General features: G+C 47.5%; 1 long non-coding RNA gene across 2 annotated transcripts; it reads left to right on the forward strand.

Moving 5' to 3' along the window:
* The first annotated feature begins 922 nt into the window (after nucleotides 1-922).
* LOC109444911 (uncharacterized) lies at nucleotides 923-8,022 on the forward strand. Of its 2 annotated transcripts, XR_002136962.2 has the most exons (3): nucleotides 923-1,009; nucleotides 4,876-4,965; nucleotides 6,684-8,022. It is a non-coding gene; the product is annotated as an uncharacterized LOC109444911 (long non-coding RNA). The 2 variants fall into 2 exon arrangements; XR_012498654.1 differs by lacking the exons at nucleotides 923-1,009; nucleotides 4,876-4,965 and adding an exon at nucleotides 5,004-6,596.
* The last annotated feature ends 40 nt before the right edge of the window (nucleotides 8,023-8,062 follow it).

Consider the following 8,062-nt stretch of genomic DNA (forward strand, 5'->3'; position numbering starts at 1 on the left):
TACAGATTCTCAGACTTGTGGGATTCTAAGCAAATAACCAGGATATCACTCAGGGCTAAAGCTTCCTTTGTACTCATTCACTAGCAGTGCCCTGGCCTCGACCCTCCTCTCCACTGGTCATCAAGCCTGCGCGGTTAATTCTTTGCTTAATTTGCCTTCACCTTGGGAAAGAAGAAAGAAAACAAAGTTCCTCCTCCCCAGTCCTCAATTTGCTACATTTCGTTCGAAGTAGAAGAAATAGCTGGAAAACCTCGTTTCCTATGGGGAAAGTGTCCGATGGAGGCTACTGCGGGTTGGACCCACCTTTAACTTCACGTTGACAAATGTGTGCAGTGGGTTCTCAGCTCCGCCAGCCTTAGGGGGTCCCCTAAAATCGCGCTAGCGTCCGCCCAGCCTGACCTACCCCCCTGCCGTGGCGCACATTTCAACTTTTCAGCTTCCTGGTGAAGCTCGCAGTAATCGAGTCGGGAGGGTTATTTTTCCTGGCCTCGCCTGGCCATTCGGAGCCTGCAGGGAGCTTTCGGAAAGACAGCGCCTGCTTCCCCCCAGTGCCCTGGCAGCTTCCGAGCGCTGCCCGGGTCTCCGCCCCGCGGGAAACAGGATTGCGTTCCATGCGGCAGCGGCCAGGGATTGAGGCCGAGGGTGAAACCACCAGGGGTCCCAACGGAGGGCTTATTCCCGCCCCGTTTCACGTTTAGGGGTCAAATCGTATTAACACCAAACTACCAATGGGGCGGGAGCAGGTGGTTAATTACACAAAGTAGAGTTAACTGCAAAAGACTCACTTTACAGGAGGGTGACTTGATTTCCCTCCATAGTTTTGTCATCTTAAAAAGAAGGTCCCTCCCTCCTCCTTAGTTGGAAGGCGGGGAAAGGTTATCAGCTGCTCCAGAGCAAGGCTGGTGCACAAGGTCAGTTTAGAGTGACCAGCAGGCGGGTGCGGTAGGCTTTCGGGCTTCCCATCAGCCCGGCAATTTGGAAGCAGGTTTCCCTCGCCCCTTCCTGGAAGGTAAGAGCTTTGGCATCTGGAAGTGTCAGAAAGGAGCCTTTTGCCATAAATCATCCTGAAAAGCATTCAAATCAGACAAGCGTCTAGAGACCCCTTAGACACTCCACCCCCAAAATCCTAGATCAAAGTGCAATTCCTGGAACCATAAACACCTATTATAAGCAAAATCCTACTTATCTGGAGGATGCTAAAGCCGAGGGAAAAGGAAGGGGTAAAGGGCATTTGTCGCTGTAAATCCCCTGCACAGATTCACAAACTCTATCTTTTCTTAGCATTGTCAACTCCTTTCGCGGAGCTAGCCAACCACAGCGCTGCGAAACTCGCCAAATACGTGTTCGGGGTCCCTGGGAACAGCTGGCCGGAGCGCTTAGCATGCGGGACTGGACATTTGCTTTCGCTTATTTTTTCAACCAGGAGAAGCAGGTGCGAGAGAGTCCGGGACTTGGGAGGTGGCAGACAGAGAAAGAGAATCCTGTAGGTCCTAGTTTAGAGGACAGCAACCGCTTCTTCCACATTACACTGGTGCGGCAAAACACCGTGCGTGCAGAGCACTGTTCGTCCGAGATTTAACAAAACTAGGAACAGAAAACGCCCGCCCAGGAGATTTCTGCTCTCGCTGAACTCTCCAGGCGACGTTACATTTACACTGTAAAACTTTGCAAGTTTCCGAGAGGGATGAGGACATTAAGGGAGGACCTGGACAGGACAGGTCTTCGATGCTGAGAGCGCAACTTTCTCGCCTCGGAAATGAAAGGACCCCAACTTATTTCCCACGACTTCCTCGGTCAATCCAAAGTCAATCGATTGTATGTAAATCTCAAGTCTGGAGCGGGGATGGCGGGGTGGAGAGTGTGTAGCGGAAGCTAGGGGGCGGCGGGGAGAAGGTGGGGGGCGGGGGAGAGACCTCCCTCCACAAACATTCCCCGCAGGGAGATGCGCTGGCCAAGCGGGTACCACGAGAGGGGGCTTTAGGAACCGCATTGGCTGCCTGCGGGCTCCCAAACTGAGATTATTCGACACGTGTCTTTTACTCCTCAAGATCTATTTCTTACGCGTGATTTATGAACGCACCTCTTTGATCAGGGACGGTTTTATCTAACCCCTGCTTCAGATGACAGACGCGGCTTCTAAAATGCCTCGTCCCCGCTGCCTAAAAGGTTGCTCCCACCCCTCAACCCCCCTTCCCAAATGCTGTTGCCTTTTCTCTGGTGATCTCCACCCCCTGCCAATATGCTCCTCTCCCCCACCCTCAGCCCCGTTTGCTATATTAGTTGCAGCCCCTCCGGGGTTTTACGTCAACAAAAACAAAAAGAAGCGCAGGACAGGGTCATTTGAGAGCCAAGGAAGGCAGATGTAGGGCACGTCATCCCATTGGTGCCACACATGTCGGGGTCCTAAGTAGGGCTCCAGCCAAGCACCAGGAGAGCCTTTCCCAAAGTGCGGGTGCCGCCTTCGGAAGGGAGAAACCCAAGCCCTCGCAGTCAAGTCCCCGGGGGCCTGACTTTGCTCAGAGAAGGGGCCAGAAACCGGGATGCGGAGGGTATAGTCAGTCCGCGGTTATCTGCGGGCCGGGACTCATCAGAACAACCACTTCGGCTTAATTGGCGAGGGAAGGAGGCGGCAGGAAAGGGGGAGAAGGGATCACGTTACGGAACCTCCTAGTCCCTAATAGGTAAAGGAAAAGTGCAGTCTCAGAAGCGGTTATTAATAGATTTTTTTTTTCAGTGTGTGTGGTAGTAGTATTTCATTAAAACCATATCCTGGAACAAAGAGTTGTTCTTTCATGTTTCTTTGCTTTGTTATTACTCTGACAGGAGTTCTAAAAACAGGATTTTCCAAATCAAAGGATCCCTGGAATCGTCCACCTCCTCCCTGGCTCCCTTTTCTTCCCCAAAAAGCTCTTGGTATCATTATCCCTGTACCGAGTCTTATACTCTTGATTTAGCCGGAGGACATTTAATAGCTGACTGGATTAAATATTGCAGACTCCAGCCTGGGCAATTTGAAAATCCGGGTCGTGGACTGTGCCTAACTTCAGAGAAGGAAAGCTGATCTATGAGATGTGTTTTAAGTTTCACTCAGTCGGAGCCTGGAGAAAAGGAAGAGGAAGGATTCTCTGCTCCGGGTCTCTTTTATAGGTTACAAAGTTAGAAGTTTTAAAAGGTGTGTGTTGATGGGGGGTAGCAAAAGAAGTCAAGGGTGGAATGAGGCGAGAGGCAACCTTAGCAAGAGGCTAACAGAAATTTCCTTCTGTCATCGGGTGAAAAGGGGATTTATAACATTTTAAAGAACGCTGCCCTGGACGGTAGGCTTCTGCCTCAGGCATAGGAAGAGAACATTGGTGTAAGGGTGCATCAACAGACCTCTCTGAAGGGTTCCTTGTCGTGGCTAAACTTGCAGTACTGAAATGGTCTCTGTTAGCAGCACATTGGTTTTCAACAACAGTAACAATTCTTTGGTTGGTGTTAAGTGTCAGGAACAAAAGAGGACAAGATGTGTAAACTTTTGTCTAGTACTATGTTTAGAAATGGAGGTCTGGGAACCCCAAAGGAAAGCTTTCCATAGCAGAGGGTGTTGGGGTCCAACCCAACATTCCTCTAGACTGGGCAAACCCAGAAGGGCAGGATCTGAGGTCGTTGTCCAGGATGTTTTGGGGGCTATAACCAGATATGATATGCACTCAAAGGTAATAAATTAAGGTTCAGTTCCTCCCAGGATGGCTGGATGGGTATTTAGATTAAATGCTATATAGTGAAAAGATGTTTATGTGGTCTTGTGCATTTTTAAAACTGTCAGTCCTTAAAACGAATGTGATCACTTTGAATATCTTTCATTTCTGACCAGGCTTTTGGAAACCCAAAGAGGAATAAGATAAACCCTGACAGTAAACTTAGATTTAATACTGTGGAAGGAAATACTCCAACTTCCCAACTTCTAAATTTTGTTTAAAGTAGAGAGCTGTATGGGTGGCTATATAACTAAAAGCCAGGTGCTATGTCAATTTAACAGACTTAGGAATAGTGTTGCATTTAAATTTAAATAAGAGCCACAGCAGTTCATTTAATGTATAGTCTTAAAAGTATTATGAACAAATATTTAAAACCTTAATATGTGCAGAGACCCAGGGCTGTGCCACATGTTAATTTTCACAACAACCTCTTTGAATATATCTCTTAAATACAGAGAAAGGAATTGGACTGTCTCCCACAACTGGGCAATTGCTAATTCATTTTAACTTTGTTTATAAAGTGAACTTCCTTCTTGCATAGAGGGGAAAAAAAGTCTCCTATCTGTACAACTCATTAAAAAAATCCATTGCAATCAAACCGATGATTTAACTTGGTTTAAAAAACAATCCCTACCCCATGGGCAGCTGGGATCCCCAGCGCTCTGGGTCCCCGCCCCAGGAGGGAGGGATCACCGCTCATCTTTCAGCCCATCTGAGCATCTTGGAGGTTTTGGGTCTGTCAGGCCTGGCATTCCTTCACTCTTCTTATCACTCTCTACCCCTTCAAAAGGCAATTGATTAGTTTCAGCTTTTCCAAACCGAGATCCGATACGTTTCTCAGGATCAAACGTCTTTGAGAAGCCAAGAGAGAAACGTGGGGGATGGGGAATGTGAAGAAGGAAAACGAGGAGGGAGAAATTTGCCCTCCATCCCAGCCCTCTGCACCCAAGGCACTTAGGGGATGAGGGATTCTGGCAAGGGATGAGATTGTGACTTCTCCTGAAAGAGGCACTTAATTTAAGATGTGTCTTCCCTTTCCGGAAGCAAATATTTAAAGGAGAAAATAGATACTAGAAAAGGAGGTTGATGATTTATGCCTGGATTTCCCTCTGAGTTTTTGCCTCTCTTGTATTTACAGGCGTGGCCCCATTTGCAAGTTGTACATCTGTTCTCTTCACGTGACATTTCATAAAAGCCCTAACATCTGGGCAAGATAAACTTCCTTCAGGTACCTGCTTAACTTTTCACTTGTCACACTGGTGTCACCCCCGGCGCATCCCTTTCCCCCTCCCGCCTGGCTCAGTGGCTGAGTCTGGGGCGCTCTTTGTTCCAGACCCCCTCACTCTGGCTCCCAGCCCCAGGTGACCCCACATTACCCCCTCCCAGCGCCAACCTCTGCAGGGCCTGTTTCTTTGGCAGACCCTCATCCTTACGTCTCCCGCCTCTGGCTCCACTGTGCAGGTCAAAGAGGGCACCATCTTGAATCCAAGGAGAAAAGTCATATTTTGTTCAATTCCGGTTTCAAACCCAAAACAAAACAAAACAACTGCCTAATAAGCTGCACTCAGACTTGCGCTTAGATCCCACAGTCTCGTACATATCTTTATATTCCTCAGTGAAATGAGAAAGGGGAGCGGCTGGTGTTGACGGTTGTCTTTTCACTGAGCATCCGCTCATCAGATAGATGTTTAAACTGCATGTTTTACAGAAATTTAATTTCACCCGCTGGCAATCTCCCCTCCCCCAAGAAGTCTGCCTTCTGGAATGAATGTTTTTAGAACCTTTTGTTTTTTTCTTTTCCCAATCTGGAATTTTGTTCCCCTGGCTTCAGCCTACATCGCACGCATAAGTAGGAAGACACATCCACAAACTTTGGAGGGGAAAAAAAATAGAAGGAAAGGAAAATAGTCCACGTAAACAAGCAAGACGGCCATTCGAGGCCCTCGCTGCAGCAAACCCCAAACGATCTCATTGCAGGGCGCCCACGAAATCCCGGCTGTAATTGAGTGTTTTCTTTGAGGTTTTTCTGACCATGTGCTTTTTACCATGGTTACCATGACTCTGATAGGACAAGCGGCATAGTCCTTAGGATCCGGTCCCATCCTTTCCCTGAGGCTTATCTCCTTGGTCCTTATAAAGGAGAATATAAAGGGGGGAACTTTTGTGCCAGTGATTTTAACCTGCCCCACCTTCCAGTGACCTGCCACATGCTCCTTCTTACTTTATAGACATCTGGGAATTCCATACATGCCTTATACTCCAATTACACACCTTCTTCAAAGGACACGTGCTTTGATTTGCTGAGAACATTAAGTGGGCTCACGTCCTGGGGCCTTGGGACAAAAGCGGATGGAAAATGTATTCCATGGCCTGTTTACTGGGTCTGTCTTTTGCTGTTCAGTAAATAAGGATAATTAATAAATCTTTTTGCATCTCGAGGGCTCGGTTTCGAGGTTTCTGGGAAATAGTGGGGTTGCCGGCTTTGAGAAATTATGAGGAAAGCGATTTCTCTTCCCACTTTCGCTGTTGCTGGGGGTGGGGCACGCTTTAAGAGACACAAGCAGAAAATTCTGGAAAAGTGGCCCCCGGGGATCCCCCTCCCGACCCCCGTGTGTCGCTAATGCGGGCCTGTCTCTGGAAATTTGAGGTTGGGCCTTTGCCTGCCTCTGTTGCTGCTGCTCCCCTCGCTACCGCTGACACTTGGAGCCGCCGCCTCTGCGCGGAGGCCAGACGCAGGGCCTGCGGCGGTTCACTAAGACGAAGGAGGGCACAGACACTGTCGCTGTCCCCAGGGCGCGGGCCTGGCCGCCACCCACGCAGGGAAGTCTGGGCCCGCGTCCCCTCCCGCGCCCGCCGCAGGTGAGACTCCCACTCCCCACCGAGTTCTGTTTGGGTTTCCGTGGCGTTTGTTCCCCGCAGGTTTGTATGTTTTTCTTCAAATTACAGATGCAGGGAAAACCGCCTGACATCATGAGAGCGGGACAAACGCTCACTTTGAAGGGTTCCTGGGCAGGACTTCAAGTGAAATCATATGCCTGAGAAGAACTTGATACCGGTCTAGAGAAAATAACCAGTTCTGAGTTTGCCAAACCGTGGAATGTGCAAAATGCTCGACTTTTTTGCAAGAGGCCAAGTGTCCCTTAAAAAGCTCCATTATGAACATGAGCCTGAAGACCGAAGGAAGGAGCAAGAAGCTTGTGCCGTTGTTGGGGGGCAAAGTGCACCTATTGTGTGAGTTTCTGCTATTTAACGTTAGGTTATAACATGTCCCACCATGAGAAAGATACCTGCAACTGTGCATGAATTCTCATCGTGCACATCCTGAGCAAGTGTGTACACAAAGAGGGGAAATGTGTGTGTTATGGTAACAGAAACTTGCTGCTTTCTTATGACTGAAGGCTATCAATCCAACTACATTAAGAACAAGATTTTTTAAAAATTATGTGCCTAGTAAAGGAAACAGTCTTACTCAGTTGTTTAGAATTCACCCAAGACAATTTAATACAATACTTTCCCTCCATTGAATACATTCTGGCTGAAGGGTTAATTTAAGACTCCAGATCCAGCCACCACATGAAATTCTCACTTCTGAAACAGAGGTAAATCATTCTAAGTGTCCTTTAAATAAGAAGAGGTAGCAAAAATAAAATGGAACAGAAAATAATGGTAGAGAGAAAAAAACACAGGTGGCTTTATTTCTATTCTAAAAAAGAATTAGCATTGTCATGTATATTGGGGTGGGGGAGGTTGGGAATATAAAAATGGTCTGCACCTGGGAACTGTATTGTAACAGTTGATATTTCCCACTATGAATTCTTATTCAAAGTAAAACTACTCACCACCCTTCTTTCATTCGTTTATTTCTCTGAAAATCTAGGGGAAAATATTGCCTTCAGTTTAGTATTTAGTACTACTCAACATAATGTGGCATTCGCTTTTCTCCAAAATGTTTTCTCTTATGAGAAAAGAGGAGAGAACAAAACATCCCGGGAAGGGGGGGGGGGGGGAAGGCAAATGGAAGGCTACCTTTTTTTGAAACTTCTAGTTTGTATATCATCAGAGTTAAGATAGAGATTACCTTCTCAGCAATGATGGTCAGCTCCATCCTGAGGTATGTCAAGAAATCTGAAATACCAATAGTCAGACCAAGCTAGAGAGCAAGGAGATTCCTCCATGAGCAACTTAGAAAATGGAGGTGGTTGGAGGATACACACACACAAAAGAGAATTACCATCTTGATGCTCTCCCTCATCCTTCTAGGGCGCCTTTCTTACTTTTCTGCCTCTCTCTCTCTCTCTCTCTCTCTCTCTCTCTCTCTCTCTCTC

This window comes from Rhinolophus sinicus, linkage group LG09, assembly GCF_036562045.2.
Source record: "Rhinolophus sinicus isolate RSC01 linkage group LG09, ASM3656204v1, whole genome shotgun sequence".
NCBI lineage: Eukaryota > Metazoa > Chordata > Mammalia > Chiroptera > Rhinolophidae > Rhinolophus > Rhinolophus sinicus.